This window comes from Phyllostomus discolor, chromosome 4 (assembly GCF_004126475.2).
Source record: "Phyllostomus discolor isolate MPI-MPIP mPhyDis1 chromosome 4, mPhyDis1.pri.v3, whole genome shotgun sequence".
NCBI classification, from domain to species: Eukaryota; Metazoa; Chordata; class Mammalia; order Chiroptera; family Phyllostomidae; genus Phyllostomus; species Phyllostomus discolor.
The window spans coordinates 113,040,171-113,065,151 of NC_040906.2; the positions used below are offsets into that span (position 1 = coordinate 113,040,171).

At 45.7% G+C, this 24,981-nt stretch overlaps 1 protein-coding gene across 3 annotated transcripts in view; it reads left to right on the top strand.

Annotated features, from left to right (window-relative positions):
* The first annotated feature begins 212 nt into the window (after nucleotides 1-212).
* Nucleotides 213-24,981, top strand: part of DAAM2 (dishevelled associated activator of morphogenesis 2) — a 110,961-nt gene continuing 86,192 nt past the window's right edge. The window contains exon 1 of one of the 3 annotated variants that reach the window (XM_028509027.2): nucleotides 213-349. The gene's annotated coding sequence lies outside the window, so the exon portion shown is untranslated. The remainder of the gene's footprint in view (nucleotides 350-24,981) is intronic. The other 2 variants (XM_028509029.2, XM_036024069.1) reach the window with 2 other exon arrangements.

A 24,981-nucleotide genomic window follows, 5' to 3' on the forward strand; every position in this document is an offset into this window, starting at 1 on the left:
TTGCCAAAGTAGGAAACAGCTACCCTCATTGTCTGCCTCGCCCCTGCCGGCTGCCCTCTCCCTTCCTCCCTCCCCTCCTTTCTGTCTGAAAGTGTGAAAATTACAAATCCCAAGGAACTGCAATCAGAACTCTACCTAGGGAAAATTCAGAGTATCCTGGCCATAAATATCCCGCTCCAAGACGCCTGACGTCAGAGCGGGGCGGGCGGGGGAGCGAGGCCGGCCGGGAGGGGCGGTGGCGGTGGTTTCTCTGAATGCAGCGGAGTCCGGAGAGAGGAGCGGAGCGCTGCCGCGAGCGCGCGGCCGGGTTCGGACGGCAGGGAGCGGCGCCCGCCACGGGGGCCTCGGAGTAAGTGCGGCCCCCCGGCCTGCTGGGTTTCGCGTCTGTCCGTGGGCTGGGGGTCGGGCTGAAGGAGCTTTCTGCTAGTACTGCTCCACTTTTCTCCCCCTACTTTATCTACAGTGTTAAAAGCGGATTGGAAAGGCAAAGACTCCACAGGCTGCCTGTTTTGTTTCTCCGAAGTGTTTGCAGGAGCCACGGATCCCTGAGTGGGCTCCTAGGGCCTGCGTGCGCATTTGTGTGTAGTGTCTGTCGTTATGAGCACATCTGGACACAGAAAATGTCTTTGGAAAACTTTAAAAAATGTTTTTTCGTGGCTTTGAAATCTGATTCCTTGTTGTCACAAGTGGACAAACATAGCCGGTACCCCTCACACTGACAACTTTTTTGGCGGTGTCTTGTCCTGGTTCAGTTTGTGCCTTCATGAGGATGATTTAACTCTTCACAAGCCCAGCTCCCACTTGCAAGCCTGGCCCCTGGCCAGCAGGCAGGGGAGGGGAAGCCGAGGTTCTTGCTCTCAGAAGCAGTGGGCAGTGGGACTTTGAGCAAAGAAAGGAGCATCTAAGGAAAGGAGTCCTGACTCTGGGCACCTTGGCACCTGTGGCTGCTAGGGAACCTCCTGCCTTGGCCCTGACATCACCAGGCCATGGGACTTTGACTTAACTGGGAAGGAGGGATCTGGTCAGGAGGCAGGTAATCTAAGCAAGATAGGAAGTGGAGGAGTGGTGGTGGCGGGGACACTGTGGCTCCGTGTCCAGTCCTGCCCCAGGAGTGGGATGAATGTGTCTGCCACATGTGCCCACGGTGGGGGACATGCCGGATTCTCTGGAAGCACCGCGGTGCCCCAAACAAGATGCAAGCTCATAACATAAAGAGACATGTCTGAGCTGTGGCGTGGAGGAAGGGGGGTGGTGGGGGAGAGGGAGAGAGATTTTTATCAAAATTGAACACAGATTGCTGAGGTCTGGGCTTGGTTTAACTCTTCTCTCTCTGCTTTGGCCACTTTTGCACAGTTTTGTGGAGGATTTGCAGAGTTCCTGGGAAGGTGGGAAGGAAAATCACGCCTCTCTAGGAAAGAGGCCCTGGAGCTTTTCCTTGAAGCTGACATGGGAGTGAAAGCAACTTCCCATCTTTGAAAAGTTTAAAGTTTCAAGTTTTGTGTCCCCCACCCCCACCCCTGCCCCATCTGAGTTTGGTGTCAGTTTCTTGGATTTCTCTGAAAAGCCAGCCGGTTGATGGAGGAAATGGATTTTCCCTAGGACGGAGAGGGGCAATTGTGTTCTCCTGAGAGTGGGAGGAGAGGGGGCGCCAGCTCTGTGGACCCAGAAGCCCTGGATTGCCCAATGCATGGCGCTGGATGTCAATAGCTGGGTTCAACAAACCAGTGACCACAAAGAGAGCCCTTTCAGCTTTGCCCTAGCCCGGTCTCTGGTTTTGTATTTTGCAATAGAGCCAACCTACAATGTTTGGATGGGAGGAACATTACTGGACTCTCCCTGTGCCCTAGAAAAATGAGAGAATGAAGGGACAGAGAGGAAATTTGGACCCACAGGAAGTTGGAGATTTGGGAAAGATTTTAGAAATTATACAAATTAACCCCTAGGGAAACACTATAATAGCCTGAGCAGACAACAATGTCAAAAATAGACTTGTTTAACCTAAGGAGTGCATCTTCGACCTAAGTGTGATGAAGAAGGAAATAAGTCACTTTGAGAGCAGTGTAAAATAGTGTGTAAGTGGAGTAGCTGGGTTCCTATGAGATGAATATGCAAGCACATGCTTACACATTTGTGACTTTGTGGTGATGGTCGTGGCCTTCGGGCATGGACACATAAACAGCCCATTTCTCATCTGTGCTGGGAGCTGCATTCCTTCCTTAAAAACAAAACAAAATAAAACCCAAAAAACAACTGTGCTATTATGTCTTGCTGCCTGGTAAGTTGCACACTCTGGTGCATAACTCCTAGCCGGGTTTTCAGAGCTTTTCCTCTAGCTCCTGTGATGCTGAGGGCATACTCGTGCCCCTCTCAGGACGAAAAGAGGAGAGAAACTTTCCCTGGGTGCTAGAACTGAGAAGAGAGTCAGGCTTTCAGAAAAGAGGGAGGATGTGAGGGCAGGACCAGTATGAAGGCCTGTGAATGCTTTTTCTTTGGGTAAGTGTGGCTGAGGTTGAGACTACCGCTTTCTGTGCGAACTTGCTTTCTCCCCAGTCTTTCTTCCTGACCTCTTGCCCCCAATGATTTGGACACTAAACAAGTTAAACCCTCTCCCTCAATGAAGAGCGTTGGGCCCAGGGTGGAGAGGGAAAGCGTGAGTGCCCGTAGTCAGGAGGGTGCAAAGATAACCAACAAGGCAGAAGCTTGCTTCTTTGATTTCAGTGGAGTCAGTGGAAGGACCAATTTTGAATGTTCCCACTCATTCCCACTTTACAAACAGAACGCTGAACATCTAGGGACAGAGGGGCCCTTGGAGGTGGACACCCAGAAATACCCTTGTCCCAGTACAGGGCTCTGTAGGGAGAGACCTGAGCTTTTAGTCTTTCATCATGTGGGTTTCTCCAGATGGTCAGTAGAATCCTGACCCCTCTGGGTTTGCTCTGGGAGACATTTCACCAACTTGAGACCTGGAGAAATTCCTAGACCACTGATGCTTGGGCTGATAGTGAAGCCTTCTCAGTGTCCCTTCTATCAGCTCAAGATCTGGCCAGCTCTTCAATCCTCTCTGAGATCAGAATACTTAGGATGCATTCATTCTCAGGCTCTCCTGAAGGTCCAAAGGGCAAACACACCTGGCAGAAAAACAACTTGGACTTTGTCTTTGGCTTTGATAGCAGACAGCCCTTTGGATCTCCATGACCAGAATGTCTGTGTTCAGGGATCTTGTTCGCTTTAGGTCTGGACTACAAATGTAGCCTTGTGCGAGGATAGAACACAGACTTCCAAGCACTGCCTGGGAGAGGACTAGGCGCCTGGGAGAGGACTAGGCACCTGGGAGACCTTACTTATTCCTGTGAGCTTTAGCATCCTCCTCTGTGAAACCATACTGAGGATAATATTTACCACACAAGGTTATTACAAAAATGATATTTATGCAAAAGAACGAAAATGGAGCTAGCAATGTTGTAGACCTTTGATAAAGGGATTATCATAATTTCATTTTGCAGTTTTCAGCCATCGAGCCTGTGTTGTTTAGAAAGGACCTCCCCCCCAAATCTGGCTACAAGTGTTCCATTATGGAAGGCAGGGGGGTGGAGTTTCCAGGGCTCAGGTCATACCTTTACTTGTTCTTTCTGGAAAAGGTGGCTGACAGGAATTATCCATGTGCATGCCTGACCCATTACCCTGAGGGGTGGGAGAAGGAACCAGGTATCCTGGGTATCTGTCCTAGAACCAACTCCTGTGTGAGCTCTCTCTAGAGGTGGCAGGGCAACAGAGCAGGTTGTTCCGGTATGGTGGGGGTGGGGAGGTGGCAAGTGGAGGTGGGGCAGCAAGATCAAGAACCATTTTTTTTTTACTTTTAACTTTTTCTTTTTTAATTTTATTTTCAATTACACTTTACCTTCAATATTATTTTGTATTAGTTTCATATGTACAGCATAGTGGTTAGATAATCATATACTTTACAAAGTGTTCCTTCCAAATAAATCAGCAACAGACTAGAGGAAGCAGAAGATGGAATCAGTGATTTAGAAGACAAGATAGTGGAAAACACCCAATCAGGGCAGCAAAAAGAAAAAAAGAATTTAAGAAAATGGGATGGAAGGACCAGCTGAGTCTTGAAGATTAAGCCCGAGGTCAGGTTTACTAGGCAGACTGCGCCTGCAGGAGCCAAGGTCAGAGTAAGGGGAGACTCTGATGGGTTGTAAAGAATGGAAGCTTTAGGCATCTGTAAACTTCCCTGGTGGGTATGGGGCAGGGGAGTGGCTAGTCCAAGGAGAGACAGAGCATCTGATGCTGGAGAGAGCAGCTGCAGGCTCTCTTGGCCCATCTCAGAGCTTCTAAGTTATCCTTCAAGTTGACATTTAAAACTTTAAGGATCACATTTGTTTCTGTTTTGTTCAAGCGCTCTCTTTAACGATGGCCTGGGATGACTTTTCAGCTTTTAAGAGGCTTAGCCACTGGCCAGCATCTCTTGAGATGGCCCAGATTGGGGGTCAGTGAATTCCTCAGCCCTGGCAATATCTATTTCTCCAACTCTCTCCTCACATTTCTTTTTGTTGTTGTTGTTTCATTATGAGGTTTTAAAACTGCACCGTCAAGATGCTGTTTAGGGAGGAAATGCCTTTTTTTTTTGGACATGTGTATCATGCTTGTGCTGTGCAAGGCTTTTCAGACTGTGGGTATTAGCAGGTGTTGTGAGATTCTTCCTGGGGCTGCCCCTCCAAAAAAAAAAAGAAAGAAAGAAAGAAAAGAAGAAACCTGGGAAAAATAAACTTTAGGCAGTTTAATCTCTGGCCAGAGTGGAGCTGAATGACTTGTAGGATGCCTTCTGGTTCCATGAAGAAAGCTTCAGAACCAAGTAGACCCAGGTGTGAGTTCTGGCACCAGGAGGTCACAAGCTGTTCAACCTCTCTGATTCTTCTTCATCTGCTAAATGAGAACAATAACTATTCTCATATCCCAGGGTTGTTTTGAAGATGAAATGAGATAATATATGAGAAGGACCTGGCAAACTGCTCAGTGCTCAGAAAAATGTTCATGCTGTTTTCCCTCTCTAGAGCTAAGCTCACGAAAGTACATGTGTTTGGATATTTGTCCATGAGTGAAAATAAATAAACCGCTTATTCAAGGCTTAACATCAGTGCTCAAAGGTCAGTTATCTCAGTCCGGAAATGGAGACCTTTCATGCAAAACTGGGGCACAGAAGAGCACTCCCCATGCCCATGAATCCCCATGTGACACCCTATGGACTAAAGGAAAGGCCACCAGCTCACTCACCAATGAACCTGGGCTCTTAGTGAGCTGTCTCCATTCAGTTTGTTTTAGCAGTCCCAAACACTGCCTTGGCTCAAAGAGTCAAAACTGGGAAGAGAAATCACTGAGTCAGTACTTAACATTAAAACCTAATAACAATGGCAGAATGACAACACCTTACATTTGTATAACATGCTACAGTTTGAAAAGCATGTGGCCTCACTTCATCATCTTAACAACCTTATGAGATGGTATTATTCACATTTTATGGTTCTTACTCTGTGGGCTAAAAGTCTTACACTAATTTACAAAGTAGATAAGTGGAAGTAACAGGAATGAAGGAGGATCCAAGTAGTGGGTTGCAGCCCTGGCTGCATGTTAGAATCAGCTGGGGAGCTTATAAAAGCATCAGTACCTGGGCTCACCCCAGACCAATGAAATTATGATCTCTGGGAAGTAGGGCCCAGGCATTGAGAGTTCTACAAGCTCCCAGGTGATCTGAAATCTAAGTTGGGAGCCATGGGTCTGAGGGAAGAGTGAAGAATACTATACCAAGGTCAGGACTCAGGGTACCAGGTATAGGTAAGACAAATAGGCAGGACTTTGCTAGGATTTAAGTAAGCTCCTATCATAGGGGTAGGGACTTACATTCTTCCTGTATTCTCAGAACCTAGAACAGTGTCATGCACAAGGTAGATACTCAATAAACACTGGCTGAATGAGTGAATAGACACATTGCTATAGATCAGGAGCCAACAATCTCAACAGTCAAATCCAACCTGTCACCTTGTTATATAAATAAAGTCTTATTGGAACACAGCCATGTCATTTATTTGTGTTGCCAAGGGTTGCTTTCATGCTAACAGGGCCTAGTTGAGTGTTGTAATAAGGACTGTATAGTTCACAGTGCTCAAAATATTTATTGTCTGGCCCTTTAACAGGAAAAATTTGGTGGCTTCTGTCTTAGATCTCAGATAGGAATGGAACAAGTGTGCCTTGGCAAGAGTCACTACAGCATGGTGGTCAAGAATATGGGTCCTAGAATCCCACAAACCTGTGTTTGAATCCTGGCTCTGCCACTTACCTGTTGTAAGATGTTACATATTATTTTGCCTCTCTGAGTCTCAGTTTCCTTATCTGAAAACAGGGATGATAGTGAATAATATCTCCCTCTCAGGGTGGTTGTGAGAATTGGCAGCCCTTGACCTAGAGTAATCCTTCAGCAACCGTTAGCTCTTACTATCATGATTATTGCTGCAATTACTTGCAGTTAAACAAGTAGAACAAAAACAAAGTAGATTGAAGTCAAAATCTAAATCCAGTGTCATGGACAGAATGAGGGGGAAATAATCAGTCTGTAAGCTGGTGTGATGAAGAAAAACTGATGTGACATTTCTGAGGTGAAGGGTGTCCTCCAAGACGACACAGATCAGGCTCCTGATGTGTGAGTGAGCTTCTCCCATACAGCTCATTGCTTTGTCAACCAGCAATCCTGTCACTTCTCAAGGGTTAGCTTAGATTTTATTACAATGAATCTAGTCACAAGCATGTCCCACCTCTATACCCTTGTTCATAGTTCTTTCTACCTGAAAGACCCCTCCCAATCTTTATCTTCCTGGTCTACTTTTCCTACCAGGCTTACTCAGGTGTCTCCTTCTCTCTCAAACTCCCTTTGCAGGGCTCCCCACTACCCCAGTCACTCTTTTCTTGTCACTCCCATGAACTTGACACACAGCTCTGTCATAACATTCAACACACTGCATTACAGTCTCCACCTTGCTTTCTGCATGTTTGGAGCTCATAAAAGTCAAATTACATTGTTGAGCTCATACCTGATAGCCAAGTAGTGTCAATTAACCCTTGATTCAATGCAATGCTACCTGAGTTAACTCTCTAGGAAAGAGTAGTATTTGCCCAGGCACTGATGGGATTGCAAGAGAGAATTCCCATAGCCAACCAGATTGAGAAGAGCTACCCAGTTTAAAGACATATATGGGCCCTTTGTGTCCTCATCCTCCCACTTTATGGTGGCTCCTTCCCTCTGGGACAATCCTCGTAGGGTGCAGTCAGGGACAAAGAAAGATGGAAGATGCTTAAAACCAAGTCTTTGGCAGTCGATGTGCTAAAAGTTGGATTCTGGCCTCCCTGGGCTCTTGTGTATATGTGCCAGGATAATGGGGAGTTAGCTTGCTATGGTCAGCTTTTATTAGCACAGTAATAGGGAGAAGCGTGGTCATGGATAATAGCAAATAGCCTGTAATTCACAGCAATGCCATTTGACTACAGAATGGATCGTATACTTTTTATAGATTTTAGTGGCAGATTTTTTTGGTGGCAGATATATATTGTGTGTAGAATAATAGTAAAATGAAGTCTGTTTTAAGGGTTAAGGGGGAGGTACAGAAAAATGTTGGCCTTGAATTACGTATTCCTCCCCTTTTTTTATCCTCCCCCAAGGCCATGCTTATTCCTTTTAGAGAAGGGGGAAGGGAGAGAGAAAGAGGAAGAGAAAGGAAAGGAAACATCGATGGAGAGAGACTTCAATGGGTTGCCTCTCCTGCCTGCCCCGCCTGGCGACCAAACCTGCAACCTAGGCATGTGCCCTGACGGGATCAAATCTGCAACCTTTCGATATAAAGGAGGACACTCCAGCCAACTGAGCCACACCAGCTATGACAATTTGATATACCTTTTGTTCAACCCCAAAGGGACAGTTAGGAACTGGCTCCTAAGAGGGGAGTTATCTGGAGAGAGAATGAAATAGTATATTTATATATGTCTCCATTATGTATTTGGTGCTGTGCCAATCATTCAATAATATGTATTCTTTACTTGATTTTTCCAAATTATGAAAGTAATTCTTTCTTATTTAAACGTGTGCATCAATATTGTTCAGAGATACAAAAAACAAGTGGAAAATGAAAACATCTCTATCCCCATCCACACCCTGGTAATTAATATAAATAACCTAGAATGATTTTCTTCCATATCTTTGCCTTTGTTTATATAAATACCTACAGGTGTGGTGCAGGTAGAGCAGGATCTTGTTTGTGTTTGTTTTTCACCGAAATTGAATCTAACTGTACACACTTTTCTTCCCCTTGACGGTATGTCAGGGTCATCCCTACAATGGATCAATCTCTTTTGTGTTGATTTCTTTATACCTACACACAGCTGTATATATTTGAGATCATGCCATCCTGGCAGGAATGTTTATTTTTCCACCTTCCGTCAGATATGAAATGTGGTTTCATCCTGGTTGATCACCAGCTTGAGTCCCTGAGTCTGACACACCCAGCATCCGTCACCCCGGGGAGGCTTCGCTTTGTCACTCCCACTCTGGCTGAGTGAGTGGTGTACCAGGCCTGCTGACCATCATGGGGTATGACTACATGTTGTCTGTGGTCCTCATTTGTCCCCTAGGGAAGCTACTGACCAGCAGGTCCTATGGCTCCCCCTACCCCTCTCATCAAATTTAGCCTTCCCTCCTTGAGTCTCCTCAACACTGACGAAGCAGGAAGTGCAGCAGGAAACATCAGAGACTGTACATTATGCTAGAGAACAGTTCTGGTGGAACAAATGGAACAGCACGGCATAATGGGCAGGTGTGTGGACTCTATGCTCTGATTGCCTAGGAATCCAAAGTTTGCATAGTGGACACTGGGCTGTGCCACCCAGACCCCTGTTCAGGCAGTGCTGGCAGTGGGCAGCTCTCTCTGGAGCCACCTCAGCTCAGGAGTTACCTTGCCCATAGTCACTCCTCCCTCTGCACTCCCCTCCTGGGTCACCTGCACCCAGTGATGGGTGAGAGTGGTGAAGGCCTGGCCCATTGGTCCCCATATGGGAAAATTCTAAAGGGCCTCCCAGTTTCAGGGCTTCCCATGGGGTTGGCGGAGGCGGTCACTGAGACTGAACTGAATGCAGCTGCACTTCTCCCTCTACCCAGTGCTGCCTCCCACCATCCCTCTCCCCTGGGTGGTGAATTCTAAGAGCCCTTCCTAACCCCCTGCCTGCTCCAGACATTGTGTTATTTTGTATGAAGTTGTTTTGGAGGTATCCATTATTATTGGTGGCCCTGTTAAACTATGTAAAAATGTACCTTTTTTCTTGTGTTCTATTTTGTTTTTTCTAGGTGAGACCCAATTTCTCTACAGATTTCTCTCCCAGATTTCTCTACAAAGAGGGTTGTGTCATAAATGGGCAGACTGAGCACATGTTTTGATTATTGACAAATTTGCATGTACCCCTGCCCCTGTCCCCACTCCTCATGCTAGGCAGAGGGTGTGTGCATTTCTGGGTAGAAGCACAACCAGATGGTTTTGTTGCCATCCTGGAGACAGGGGGCTGGACAAGTTGACCTTTGGGACTTTCTACCTTACTGGTGTATCTGTAATATAAAGGGGGTGGTCTCAGAGGATCCTACTGGCCCCCTGGGAGCTTCTTGCCTGCCCACACAGGTATCCACATCATCCCTGCATGAGTCTGCCAGATCTGATTTGTCTTTGTGGGTGTTTGTTTCTTACTCATTTGTCCCAGGCATGGGGCTGTCTTTGGCTCTGTGAGTGAAACATTCCACCCTTTGGGTTAAGTGCACTGATAGCCCTTCCCAAGTGCCAAAGCAAAGCTTGCCTGCATGATGGATGCTCATTGTGCCAAACTCGGGGACCTAGACTCACAGCTCAGTGTTGACTACGGTCATGGGGGTCAGTGTCAACACTCCCCCCCTTACTTCCTTCCAGATGCCACAGCCCCCAGCCTCAAGGTCCCCTGACTAGGCAGCCAGGAAAGGGTGATGCTGGGTCAGTGGGGAGATCCATCAATATTTCCACAGTGCCAGAGGCAGCTTTGAAGTGAGTTTGAAGCAAATTCAGGGTTTCTGTGGCCTGTGGGTAGAAGGGCCAAGCCATTTTAACTCTTCTCTTCTTTTTGAATCTCTATCAGTTGGGTGGGCAGCTGCCCAGAGGTAGAGTTAGGGACCTCCGCTGCCTTTCCAACGCACACTGTTGTGATTTACCATCACTGTTGTCCTGAACAGAGGTATGCTATTGAAGTCTGTGGCTGCCTAAATGGAAGCTGGGGCTGACAGAGCTGAGAAACGACTCAGATTTCTGAGTATAAGACTGTGGTTCAGAGCACAGGCCCTGGGTTCAGAGTCTGCCTCCACTTATTGCTAGCTGGGTGACCTTGCATGAGTTGTTTCATTGTCTCTGTGCCTTAGTATCCTCGTCTGCAAAATGGGTTGTTGTGAAGATCAAGTTGATGCCTGACTTGATAAAAAAAAAAGGGGGGGGAGTACTTGAGACCACGGCTGGCACCTAGTAAGCACTAAGGAATGGTAGTGATGATGATGAAGGTGGTGGAGTTGAGGATGGAGATGATGATGGAGAGCAGGGACTAAGTCTCATTAGCTCTGTTTCCCTAGTATCCTGCACAGTTCCAGGCACAGAGTGGGAATAAATTAACATTTATCAAATCAAATATCCCAGGGCTTTTTGCTAAGTGTCTACTGCCTACTTAGTCTGCTCAACTCCCTACCAAAAAAATATGTTTTCCATTTAACATTTTATTTTAACTTTTTATTGAAGTTTGACACGGTTCAGAAAAATACAGTTTGTAAGTATATAGCTCAATGGATTTTCACAAACTGAACACATCTGTATAACCAGCATCTGGATCAAGAAACAGAACATTCCAAAGCCCCTCACTTCCCCTGCCCAGAGAAGACCCTCATGTGTCTCTGGCTACTACCCTCCCATGAACTTGAAACCTAACTCCATAGATTAGTCTTGCCTATTCTTGAACTTCACATAAATGAAATCATACAGTACATATTTGTTTGTGTCTGGTTTGTTCTGCTCGTTGTTGTGTAGATCATTTATTCTCATGGTTGTGTAGTATTCCATTATGTGACTATACATACTTTATTTATTTACCCCTCTGTGGTTGGGTGTTTTGGTGGTTATGCACTGTCTTGCTATGAGCACTTGTGCACTTGTCCTTGGGTGAACATTTGGATGTGTTGTGTCAGTGTGTTGCTGGGCATAGGAATGCGTGTGCTCAGCTATAGGAGGAGGTACTGACTAACAGTTTTATGCAGTGGTTGTACCATGTTTTTCATTTTCTGTAAAGATGAAGAAGCAGTTCTAACTTTGGAGTGCAGGTGCTTGAGGCTCAGTGATACGCTGGTGTTCCCAAGATGTTCATCCCCCCATGCTCTTTGTATCTGAGAGTTCATGTGTTCTAGAAAGCCTTCTGGGGTAGGTATGTCCTGAATACCAGGCACTGTGCTAAGTCCTCACAACCATACCATGAGATGGGATGGGTATTATCATCTTACAGACAAGGAATCTGAGTCTCAGAGAGGCTGAGTGACTTGCCTAAGATCATACAGGAAGAAACTTTCAGAGTCAGAATATAGAACAGATATGCTTGAATTTAAAGCTCCTGCATTTCGGGATCTGTTGGTGAATAGTTTTGGCTTCAGTGCTAACATTGCATGGAAACACAGTCATAGATGTGGGGGCTGTTACCCTAGAACCTGTGCCAGTTTTGGGGTGGCAGCTGTGAGCAGATGCTCTGTAAAAAGGAGCAACTCAATGACCTTGAGAAGCCAAATTGTTTTCCTGCCCTGGGGCTGTTGGAGAGACTCATAAATTTCCTGGAAGGCAAGGGTGACCATATAATTTACTGTCTAAACCAGGACTCTTTCAAGAGTGAAAGGGGCACTAACCGGACTGGGCACTGGGGAAGTAGGCATGACTTGGCACTGTCCCAGGAAACTGGGACATACGCTCACCCCCTGCAAGTCTGAGTGGGCATCGCTCTCCTGGTCAGTGGGGCCATCCAGGTCCTTTTTAACTCTTTCACAGCACTGTCTGTCAGGAATTTGCCCTGATGTGATGTACTTCTAGTCTACTTTGTTTATGTGAAAACGGGGTCTGGGTTTCTTCTTTTCTCCACAGCATTCCCTGCTCAAACATGGCCCTGACAAGGTGAGCTTCCTTTCATAGATCCAGTTACCATTGACATGCACGTGGCAACAGAGGAGAAGCCCTGAGAAGGCTAGGGCTGTGCCTTAGTCTCTGGGATATTGACAGCACCTGTCCAGGTGGCAGGCACAGAGTTCGCACTCAGGGAATACTTGTTGACCGTGTATATCATTTATCCATGTGTTCATTCATCCATCCATATTTCATAGAGCAAGCTTAGTTCGATTCTGTCCTTTCTCTTTTTTTTGACCTGACTCTAGTCCACTGGCCCAGAGACAGAAGTCAGTTGTGTTTATAAGTGGGTCTGCATGGAAAAGACAAAGAGTAAAAGGGATTAACTTAAAGATATCTTATCATGGGATTAGTTGTCAGGATCTAGGTTGAAATTTCAGCCATTCCCTAATTAGCTGAGCTTCTTTAGATAAGTGATTTAGCAATTTAGCATGTCTGAGCCTGGTTTTGAGTCACCTGTAAAATGGAAATGATAGTACTACCTGTGGTACAGGAGTTATGTGAGTCCATGACGCAGGGCATATAAAAAGTGCTTGTTACACTGTGAAGTGCTGTGCAATTCTTAGTCATTAATGGTTGCAGTAGTTCAACAACTATCTGAGAAGCACTGGTGTAAGGCTGAGGGGAGGGGGTCCTGGGGGATGAATTCTGGTGAGCAAAATTCACTCCCCCTCTGGGGCCTCCATTCTCTTAAAGTGAGGCTTACAGTGCATATGTGACAAGCCCATGTGACTGGGAGCTTTTATTAATAAATAAGGAAGGAGTCAGCAAATTCTTTAAGGCCTTAGAGATTTGATGCGGGTATATCAAAGATATGGATGCAAGGGATAATTAATCCTTCATTAAGCCCACAGTTTTATTTTCATCAGAAGAATATCAAGAAGCATTTAAGGGTTTGTGTGTGTGTCCAGCAGTAGCTTTGGTGTAGCATAGTGGCTTCTAGTACAGATTCTGGGGTCAGACTGGCTGGCATCCAAATCCAAATATGGGGTTGGCCAAAAAGTTTGTTTAGTTTTTTTCTGAATGATGACTCTAGTGGTACTTAGTTGTCTTTAACTTCATTTGAAACAATTTTGTTAGATTGTGTTGTGAAAACTGTCATATCAGCATACATTTTAAAAACCTTATAAAAATTGGTGAATTATTGTGCAGTCATTTAAACATCAAAGATGGAAGAAGATAATACAATTTTCAGTGTACTATGCTTCATTTTTCAGGAAAGGTAAAAATGCAACTGAAATGCAAAAAAGTTGTGCAGTATATGGAGAATATGCTGTGACTGATCAAATGTGTCAAAAGCGTTTTGCAAAGTGCCTTGGTACTATTGACAATTTGGCCAAATAATTATTTGCTGTGAGACTGTCTTATGTATTGGAAGATGTTTAGCAGCACCCCTGGCCTCTACCCACTAGAGGCCAATAGCGGAGACGGCCAACATACTCAAAATATCCAAATCAATAGTTGTTGGTGAAAATGAAAAATGCATCTTATATTTTATGTAAAAACTACATGGACTTTTTGGCCAACCCAATGACACCAGATTTGTAGTCTTGGGCAAGTGTTTATTCTCCTTGAGGCTCAGTTTTCTCATCTGTAAAATGGTGACTATAATAGTACCTATTCTCAAATGAGGACAAAATTAATACTTGTAAAGTAGTTGGAACAGCGCCTGGAACATAGAATATATTCAATAAATCTTAACCATTATTATTACTTGCCAAACAATGTGCTTTTCTCTGGAATATCAGCACTGTGTGGTCTGATGCAATGCATAGTGAGAGGACAGATCATTTTGAGATGGGGGGAGTCAGGGAAGGCTTCATGGAAAAGAAGTGCCCCTGGTACATTTCAGACTTCTTTTATACCCTGAGCAAAAGGGTTTGTCCATATCTATGGTTATTCTGTCTTAAAGCTCAGAAAGGAAGATTTAGTGTGGAAGAAATTCCTTCCCTTAAGAAACATAAGTCAAATGCTCCCTGGAGCTTTGAAGTTGAATGAGGTGTGGTATCTGCCCTTACGCATTTTTTAACTAGTTCATCCGTGCTCTGTGGGGACATTAAGATGAGTCCTCAAAGTGCTAGCAGTGTTGTCGAGGAAGGATCTAGAAGTGAGGAATGCTATTCCATGGAGATGCTTGAAGCTGAGAAATTTGGATTCCACTTGAGAATGTTTGGGAAATATTGGGAATTGATGGAGTTCGAGGTTTCCGTTGTTGTCAGATGAGTGGATTCACCTGTTGGGATGGTGACTCTATGGTGCTCGCTGCAGAAAGACGGACAGACGGCTTCTTGGTTCCTTCAGTCCCTTTGTGACATCCACACAGTTGTGTGTGACGGACACAAAGAAGACATTGGGAACTTTTCCTAGACAGTGTTGACAAAATGTAGAAAAATGTATCTGCCAGATTGTCCAGGGATCGTTGGACTTTACGCTTCCTGGGTGTGTTTCATCTCTAATGTCATGATTCATCTTGCAGCTGCACATCTCAAAGCCAGGACGCAAAAGGAAGTCTTTCCACTGCCTCCATCCTCTTCCCTTTTTCCAGCGAAGAGGTGATAAGATGCATAACTTGTTCAAACTGGTAGAAGTTAAAAGAAAAATTCTTTTTGATTTTTCAAAACATGCAAATGTGTTTTTAACAGTAAAATAATACTATAGAATAATAAACATATGAAAAGACATTCAACCTTACTTGGAATCAGGGAAATACTATGCATTGAAAGCACAGGGAGATACCATTTAACCACACTCACCAGCACGGCCAAAAACTTGTACTCATCACACTGGATATAGAGTCAAAGATAATTCCCATTCACTAATGGTGAGAATTAAATTGCTTCAAACACTTTGGGGAACAATTTGGTACTGATAAAACTAAAGGTGTACTTACCCTATAGTTCAGCAATTTCACTCTGAGGTAACTTGTTTAGAGAAACTCTACAACATGTGAAATGGGGATATGTTCAAGAATATTCATTATAGAGTAAGTTTTATATATTCATATAGAGTAAGTTTTAAGAGCTAGAAAGCAACTCAAATGTCTATCATCAACCAGGAGCCTGGTTAAATAATTTGATATTTACATACAGTGCAATAGTATGCAATATAGTAGATAAAAAATGAATAGACTGTACCAGTGAGGTATTGTTACAGAAGAGACCCGTGGTGGGGGGACAAGATACTATTACCAAATGGATCCCCCCTCTCCTGGGGCCCCCTGTACTAGGTTTGCCTTGCCCGCTGCCAAGGATTATGGCTCTAAATGCCAGAGTTTGGTGAAAAGGAAAGTAACCATTTATTCAAAAGTTATACAGACTTAGAGTAATGACTTAGTGTATTCATTAAAATCCCAAAGTCCCTTAAAACACCCACAAACACACACAGTCCTCCCTTCCCCACTTTGCCCAGTCAGGGGTACCGTATCTCAAGAAAAGAAATACAAGTCTGTGGCTCAGGTAGCCCCTGGTTCTTCCCAGTAATCTGTGCTCAGCTGTAGGTCTCCCTCGGTTCCCAGCACCATCAGTTGTGTCACTGGAATCTCCAGTTCTCAGTCCAAACCCATGTGACACCTTCTCATGGCCCACAAGCAAGAGTTCTTTCACCCCTTTCCTTCTCACAATGTCTCCCCTGCATTCTTCCAAACTGCTAAGAAAGAGCTCTGCATCACTGCTACATCTTGTTTTCCAGCTTCCTAAGCTGTGTGGTAAAGGGAGCCCCAAAGCTGCATGGTTCCCCCCAAACCACATTGGTTCCACACCAAATAGCATGGTCCCCATGGTCCCCTCCCTCTGCTCCCCCCCCCGCCCCCCGGCCATGGCTGCCTCGCCTGGGTTTAAATCCCAGCGTGACTCTTCCTCTGCATCCCCACTTCCAACTCCTCCCACAGTTGGCTACAGTTGCCAGCATTCCCATATTTTTCCAGCTTTTCTGGGCTGCCATAGTAAGTCCGAGCAGGCATGGCCTTGAGGCATGGAGTCAGCCATCTCCAAGCTCCAGTGCAGGTGCAGGCACAGGCGTTGTAACCAGGGGGAATTACTTCCCAGTTACATCCTGGGTGAAGTCATTCCCATCTCCCTGGCTCAAAGCCTGGCCACAGCTACTTAACATATCTATGAAACCAGTCAAAAGTTATAAATATGTTAAATGAGCATTCTTGCTAATATTTGTGAAACTGTTGATATGCAAAATAACTCTCAATGGCCCTGCTCCTTGTGTCCCATCCCCCAGCTCAGACTTGGGGGGGGTGAGGACATCTATATATTTTTAAAATTTCCTGGACACCCTGAGTTCTGGACCCCATTACAAATTCCTCTTTGGTGGCAGGTGGGGGGAGGGGAGCGCCCTGGCTGCAGTCACAGTATGATCTCAGAAACAATATTTAGTGGAAAAACCAAGTTGCAGAAGGATACCATTGTCATTAAGTTTAAAGTAATATAAAAGAATGCCTTTTTAGTTGCAAATATTTATATATGTAACTTATATATGCAAAACATGTTTGCAATAACCACTAAATTCAGAGAGGTGGCTCTCCCTAGGGAAGGCAGGCAGGTAGACCCAAGAGGGGTACACAGGGGCTCCATTTACATCTGTGCTATTTTATTTCTTAGTGAGAGATATACAAATGTTTATTATCCATATCTTTAGATAGATAAAATATTCTTTAGTTTAAAAAAAGTTAGCTCTTTAAAGTGGGCACAAACTCCCGATCCATCCCCACTGCCGGCTGGCACATGGGCATGCTGAAGGGTGAGCACGAAGCTGCTGTCCATTTGCTCCAGGTCCATGGGGGAAATTTCAGGTAGATGTGACCATATTGAATGGTCTACTCGGCCCCATGCACATAGAAATCACTGTTTTTGAACTAAAAATCTTGACCTCCGTTTTTCTGATTTGTGGCTTTCTTGGGTTCCTACTTCAATATATTGGTGGAGGAGCAAAGCAGGGTCATAGTAATAGAGGCCAAACAGCAACTTTCTGGCTCATTCTCTATATTGCAAATTGCTGAAGCCTTCTCTCATCCCACTTCTTCCTTGGGAATTACTGGAATTTTTGCTAATTCTGGCAAGTGACCACAGCCATCATCCTGACATCCTTTTGATAAGCACATGGAACCAACAGTCTCAAATATCCCTCACTGCCCTGGGCTGAAAGAATCTCCCTCTGCTATCATAACTGGCTGATTTCTATGAAGCTCTTTGAGCCTTCTGACTTTAAAACAGCCACCACTCTGCTTCTCTTGCAATCATCCTGCCCTAAAGTGGGAAAGTAATCACCCCTGGGAATTGCTTCACTTTCTTTTACTTGACAATGAACCCCTGCTGACTTCTTCTCTGGGTGCTTATTGAAATGCAGTCCATTCAGCTTTTTTATGAGCCTTACTCTTTATTACAGCACCCTCTCCCTTGGAACCTGGTCTAAGCTCAATGCAAGTGCCACACATGGGGTTGGCCTTGAGTGCCCTGCCCTCTATTGTGCAGCCTCTGTGCTTGACTGAGCCCCTAAACCTCAAAGCTCAGTTCTGCACCAGTGAGCCCCTTATCTGGATAGCATAGTGCTTGCACTGGGGGACTAAAGCTGGGGAGTCTTTCCCCTGTGTCTCTTGCTTATTTACATACCATATAACTTGCCTTAATTAATAGAAAGAAAAGCACGTGAAAGTGGGACTTTGGGGCACAAACCTCAGGTACATGGTCTCTCTGAGAATGTACCTTGTAGTCTGTGGTAGTCAGGCTCTGGACAGGAACACTTCCAAACAGTTGGCACTTCCAAAAGGGTTTAACTGATAAGAATGTAATGAGAGGACTATTTGCAGCAAGATAAGGGACTGGAGGAGTTGGTGAGACACCCAAGGCCAAGCAACAGCAGGAAGCTGTTTACACTTCTGCACCTAAAGGGCTGAGGGGAGGAGGGATGGAGTCATCAGAGCTCTGGGCCTGTTTGAGCCCAAGAGGAGGGGGGGCCCCTTCGCAGCAGCTGTGGGCCTAGAGGAACAGACACTGCCTGACTCTAGCTTAGCAGAAGTAAGGGGGAGTAAACAACCCAAAGTCTCCATTTCCACACTCCAGTCACCTGCTGTTGCTTCCCAATGGTCAAATCCAACTGGGTGCCAGAAACCTAGGAACCTGGGTGATGCATTTCAGAGAAGTCATCCCCCTGGGCAGAAGTGTGGCTGAGAAGGGCAGGGGGTGCAGGTAGAAGGGCCAGCAGGGAGTGGTCAGCGCCTTGTGTATTTCTATGTGCATTTGCCATGCAACTGGAAAGACCAGAGGTAATGAGGAGTCCCCTTCAATTCAAGTTGTAATAGCTTTGGGCAATTGGACTGTTTGTGGACTGGTTGAGTCCAGGAAGCTTATATGGGTAAGCCAAGAAGGGGGTCTGGGAGGGAAGGGACCTGACATTTATGGTTATGGGTCAGGTGCTTTGCTTTATGCGTTGAAAAGGAAGATATTTTGAATGAGTGTTGGAGATTGGTTATTTAGCATACTCTAAATACTTTGTTGTCCAAAGAGTGGATGTGTCTACCTTAAAGTGATTGAGCATAGTGGTCTCAGGTGGCAGGCTGAGGACTCAAGACATGATCCGAGCTCACCAAGTGACACACACAACATTGGTCTTAAGCACCCTGATGGATAAGCCTGCAGAGCTGAGGATGCTCTTAGCTGGAGCTAATCTTCTTTCTGAGTTTTCCTCCTGGTTCCACCTCCATTGCATCATTCCCAGCCCCTGAGGCTCAGCTGAGCACATCTCTTCTGTGAAGGCTGTGATAAATGTCAGAGTGGCGGCCTTGGCTGAGGGCCCTACACTGTGGAGATGTGGCCTCTAAACACTGTGTGGCACAGTAGAGCAAAAGGAGAAGATAACATATCCAAACTCACAGGGATACAAGGCCTGCCCTTGTGAATTCCCAATTGATCCACTCTAATAATTGGGGTGTACACACAAAAGATACAGGACACCTGCAAAGCAACATATCAAGTGGAAGTTCACAATCAACCAAATATGTACTTGGCGAAGGAAGGTGGAGGAATGGAACCACTGAAGTTTGAAAGTGTTGGGGATAGAGTCCCTGTTGTGTCACACGGCAGCTGTGTGGGCTTGGATAAACATTGAACATCTCTCAATAAGTGTTAGGTTTCTCATCTGGAAAATGGGTAAACTAAAGGGATATTTTCCACATTTGCAAGGACTGCATGGGATCATCTGTGTGAAGCACAGCCCCTAGCACATTGTAAATAATCAGTAAGTGTTGGCTGTGATCAACATTATTTTTATTCCTGGAGGTGCATGATAATCACTTCTGGGAAAGGAGAGTGAGTGCTCCAAAAGTCCGGAAGAATTGGCACCTTCTTAAGTCTTTCCCCCTAGTTCATTGTCCCTTTCCAACCTCACAGGCCTCAATTCTTTGACTCACACTCATGCTCCATTAAGGGTGAATGCTAAGGTTGCTTGTGGACCTGGCCCTCGGCTTAGTCCCTTCTAGGTAGGGAGTGATGATATGTTCAGGAGAGAAATCTGAAGAAGTCATCTAGTCTAGCATTTCCCAAGCTGCATTTCATAAAAACCAGGCCCTCACAGCACCCCTAGGAAAATAGTTTTGTTACTCTCCTGGAGTCACAGTACTCAGAGAAGAACTGCTAGAAAAATCTGGGTTCACAGTGTTTAGATTAGTATTCTCTCCCTCAATTTATTCATCTAAAGAGGACCTTTTCCTTGGGACACACTGCAGAACTAGTGTTTAGAGGCATATATGAGCTAGAATTTGTGTTCAGCCACACGGTAGAGAAACCTTCCTAGAGGGGCTCTATCAATGAGGGGTCTTTATTTTTCTTACACAACAAGTCCAGCAGATGCAGTCCAGAATGGGAAGAGTAGCACCACAGCTCCCCCAGGGACCCCTCTGTCTCGACTTCAGCCTTCCTTACAATGAGATACAATTTTGTCTTTGTGCTCATTGCCTTCTGGCTACAAGCTGGCTGCATCACCTCTAGCTTCACATCTGCATCTAGGCAGAGAAAGAGAAAGACAAAGACAAAGCACAGAAAGTACATGTCAGTTGATTCTGCTCTCTTTAATAAGCTTTTCTGGATAGCCCCTTCAGAACTGGCCAATATTGCGTTAAGCAGAGACATCAAACTGTAGTGGTGTCTAGAGGGAAGCTGAAAAAAGTCATTGAAATTGGGTGTGTTTCTGCCTCAACCAAAAGCAGGGACCTATTAGCATGGAAGAAGGACAGAAGAGATATTAGGTGGGCAATCCACGTTGTGTCTCATTGATCAAACCTTGACTTCTCCCTTCAGCAGGTCAATTCTAAAAGCATCCCATACAAAAAAAAATGAAAACAAAGCAAACAAACCAACAGACCTTTGTAATCAATAGAAAATACAAATTCTAAGCAACAGGGCACTTGGGCTCACAGACCCTGTATAGGAGGTGCTGTTGGTACCCTGTGCAGGTGCCCCATCTGCTGTGGGTGCTCCATGGAATGGCTGACACCTGTGTGGGCTGCCCTTGGCTGATTGAATCCCCTTGCCCAGAGGTGCCTGGAGTTATGTCATGCTTGCTCAGCCTGTGCATGCAATCCTGTGGCCAACGACTAATGGGGGAAAAGGTACAAAAGCCCCTCATCTATCCCAAGGGGGGCCATTGTGGCAATGCAGTACCTCCTCCAGAGCTCCATATAAGACTGGGGAGGAGCTAGAGCTCTCCTGAAGCCACCTTCTTGCTAGATCCTTCCTCTTTCCCTCATCTCTTCTTGGTTTCCCCTGAGAGCACAGCCTCAATAAATGATGTGTATACATATCTCTATCTCATATTCTGCCTCCAGGGAGCCTAGCCTGAGGTGTCCTGGGTCAAGCAGGGTGCTCTTTACTTCCTTCTAAGGATTTGGTCTAAAGCCCTTCTTCTCAGTCCTGTTTATGGTCCCCTTTGGGTTTCAATTTGGCCTTGGTTTTATGCGGACAGGGACAGCTCCGCATTCCACCCTGGTGATGGCCGTGGGACAGCTTCTTCCCAAGTCCTGTCAACTGTGTTTGAGGAGGCTCAGCACAAGACACTTAGCAAGTGGAGTCTAGCCCTGGACCTTCTAAGGCAGATAGTCTTAGAAACATTGATCTGCATTCTTAAGTCCATGAACTGTTGGAAGGGACTTGTCCTCTGTGTGTGTGTGTGTGTGTGTGTGAAAGAGAGAGAGAGAGAGAGAGAGGGAGAGATTTTCCATCTTGTGGCCATGGCAGCTGGGTATTTATAACTGGATCTACAGGGCCATTCTCACGTGGCTGAAGAAAATGAAAACCTCATGTGGATTTTGTTTTGTTTTCCCCCCTGCCTTGGCCATTGCAGACTCTCCAGTTCTTAAACTCTTGTTGTTGTAACTAGAGCTGCTGTGAGCATCGCTGCGATGGTGAGGTTATGTAAATTTACTATTTCGGGCGAAAGGGCCTGTTCTGCTTCAGCCAGGCCACAGGGTCTGTGAGGGGACTTTGAGGAGAGCCTGTGGGTGACACTAAGTGGCAGCCTCACCCATCATCACTCTTTAGAAAGTGGTGGATTAACCCTGTGGAATGTGGATTCCTTAGATCCCCTCATGATCCCTCTGCATATATGAGTTCCTTTGAAAGAAAACTATTTTCTTTCTCCCTTGTTTTTTTGTGTTCTTAAGTCTTTTCTGTCTGTGTTTTCCTTCTCAGTCAGACTGAGAACACCCTGGGGGCCTGGTCTGTTTGCCCAGGTTACTGGAGCTCTTGGCAGGGGGCATGTGGGGAGGTGGGGGTGGGGGCAGTAACTCAGGTCCCTGGTTTTTCCAGGACGGCTTAAGGAATCATGGAATTCTCTAGACAGCGATGTAGTGGTGGTTTGCCTGATATTTACTGAGAGACTGGTATGCCTCCTGACCATTTTAAGCTAAGGCAACTGAGAGGTCCAGAACCCCTATAGATGCTCACCATTTCACTCTGGTGGTCTGGAACCCCCACATTCACACTTTGGATTTAAGCTGCTGAGATTGCCAAGGGTCTACAGTTGGGGCCTTGGGTGGGTGACATGGCCCAGACCTGTCACAACATACCAAGACCCCTGAGGAGGCTAAAAAGGAAGGAGCTGAAGCTTAGCTGCCATTGTCCCAGCAAGCTGTCTTCTTATTGCCTGGCCGACCCCAGGCTGTCAGACTTTCTGCAGCTGGCCTACCCCATGTATGGCTTTATAAACTCCTAGTCTTCAAACTCCCCAAATAACACCTACCATCTATTGAAGATCTACTATGTGCCAGGCACTGGGCTAAGCACTTGTGCATTCCAACATATCTCATTCTCACCAAAAACCTGCAAAGTGGGTGTTACCCCATTTTACAGAAGAGAAAACTGAGGTCCTAAGAGTTTAGGCACCTTGCTTGAAGTCACATAGAGGCCCAGAGGCCATTGCAAAAAAAGTGTGCCTGACTCCAAGATCCCTGAACTCTGTATCACACCCTGATAGTCTCACAACTGTTTCCCCTTGAGACAAACTGAACAACCAACTGCCCGAATTCCACTGTGTGGAATTATAACCCAGCTCTACAGGCATTATTCAGTGTCCCCATCTCCTCACCTTGTCTGTGTTTAGTAACAGAGTGGAAGGGGACTTCTGATTTGGGGGTCGAGGGTAGTTTCTGGAGTGCCTATAGCTGAGATCCAGTGTGTCAGCCCTGTACCCTGCTTTCTCCTGAGAACACACCCATACCCTCCTGTCTTCCTCCTCCCCACCTCCTGTGAGTTCTAGAGGGTTTCTAAACCTAGGGCAGAGCCAGCAATTCATTAGTCTTTGTACTGTTTCCAGGAATCCCAAATATACAAGAATTCTTATTGAAAAGTCAAGCATTCTTGGGGAAAGTGTGTGTCACCAAGAGAGAGTGCGATTCCTCACATTGGGAAATGGGATCCTAGTCCAGTCCAGGAAAATAAGTGTGGATTTCAGAGCCAGATGGAAGCAGATTGGCTCTTCCTGACACCCCCACCCTGGCTACTCACCCCCTCACAAACCACACTGGGGAATTAGTTTTCCCAGTTCATCTGAGGGCACTAGCCGGATGACATTTTCCTCTGGATACAGAAGGAAAGAAGAGGCAGATTGGGGTGCATGAGGTGTGTGTGTGTACACAGTTCCCCTCACCTGCAGGTCCCACTTGGGGCAGCTTCACCTGCCAGAGGGTCACAGGTCAACACCTAGGACAGCTGTTTAAAGTCATTGAGAAGACAACCACTCACAGTGACACATGCAAACTCCCAGGCTGGAACAGAGGACAAGAGTCACAAGAGGTAGAGTGGTGTGGAGTGGGTTATACTCAAGAAAAGCTTTGGAAGGATATGGAGTTTCAAAAGCTTTCCCTCCTTGATTATAAAAGAAATACAGGTTTATTACAGAAAATGTAGAAAATATATAGAAGCAGAAAGACAAAAAATAAAATTAGCCTATAAGCCCATCACTGGGGGACTGAGAGGGACTTGGCTTTTTCTGTCCCTGTACCCTAGCTCCCCAACTTCCCACCTGGTTACCAGACACACTTGAAGAACTTGCCTTCCCAGTTGAGCTAACTTTTGGCAATTCACTTTTCAGTCTTCTCTTTTTTGCATTCATTTTTAAAGCGGGGTTGAGTACATGCTGTTCGTGTACAGGTTGGATGATTCTGTATTCCGCATCTGTCTTCTCCCCTTAGCGTTGCCAATTATGTAGATGAGAGAAGTTTTGAGCTGGCTGTAGAAAGGCGTCCCTGGGCACGGCTTGATAGAGATAAAGTTGAGAACTGGGGGAAGGGCCCTAAAACACTGGAGGGTGCCCACTGGGGTGGAAGATTTTTTAAATGATGGAGGGCGAATGACCAGGATCCTAAGTTCAACCTCCTGGCTCCTGCATGGTCTGTGAGCAGCAACAAAGCACGTTCCTACCTCCGACAGATGCTCGGGTTCCCTGGCCAAAGATATAGCCCTAATGCCATTACAGTGTTGAGTTTTACACCACTGAGTTTTTGGTTGTTGCTCCATTTTCCAGATTTGGAAACTAGGCTTAGAACAGTTAAGGACCTTGAGTAAGGTCCATATAACACAGCAGCAGAGCTGCGGTTTGAACTCATTTATTTTCTAACCACTGTCTGGCATAGCTTCCCGTTCTGGAGTGCACATCAAATCAGTAATCCCAGGGTCACCTCTTCTCACAACTTGGCTCCTCCTTCAGGAAGTCTTCCAGGTTGAATTCCACTTGACACTTGTTTCCTCCCTCCTCCATTTTCTTTAGTATTAGCCTCCTCCAGTTATCAGCTACTCCACAATTGATATTGTGATCAAATGTTACCTGAGGAGTCTTGCCTGTGAAATTCACAATCAATTAGTTGAATCTAGCCCCCACAAGCACAGGAAGCCCCACATCCCTCCAAAGGAGCGGAGGCTCTCAAAGAGTGGTTGGAAACACAAGTCTTTGGGCTTGGACCCAGACCCACTAAATCAAAGGCTGGGAATGTGGCCCAGCTGTTGTGTTTTATCAAGCCCGCCAGGTGATTCTGGTCACACTAAAATCTGAGAACCACTGGTCTGGACATTCCAAAGTAAGAGGTGAGGGCTTGTATTTTCTCATCACCTCCAGCTCCAAGTTCCTGTTTCCATTCAATTACTTAAGATGATTAATCACTACCAGGCACAAGTAGGGTTGCCTGGAACTTCAGGCATGGACTCTGGAGCTAGGATTTGAGTTGAAATTGTATTTG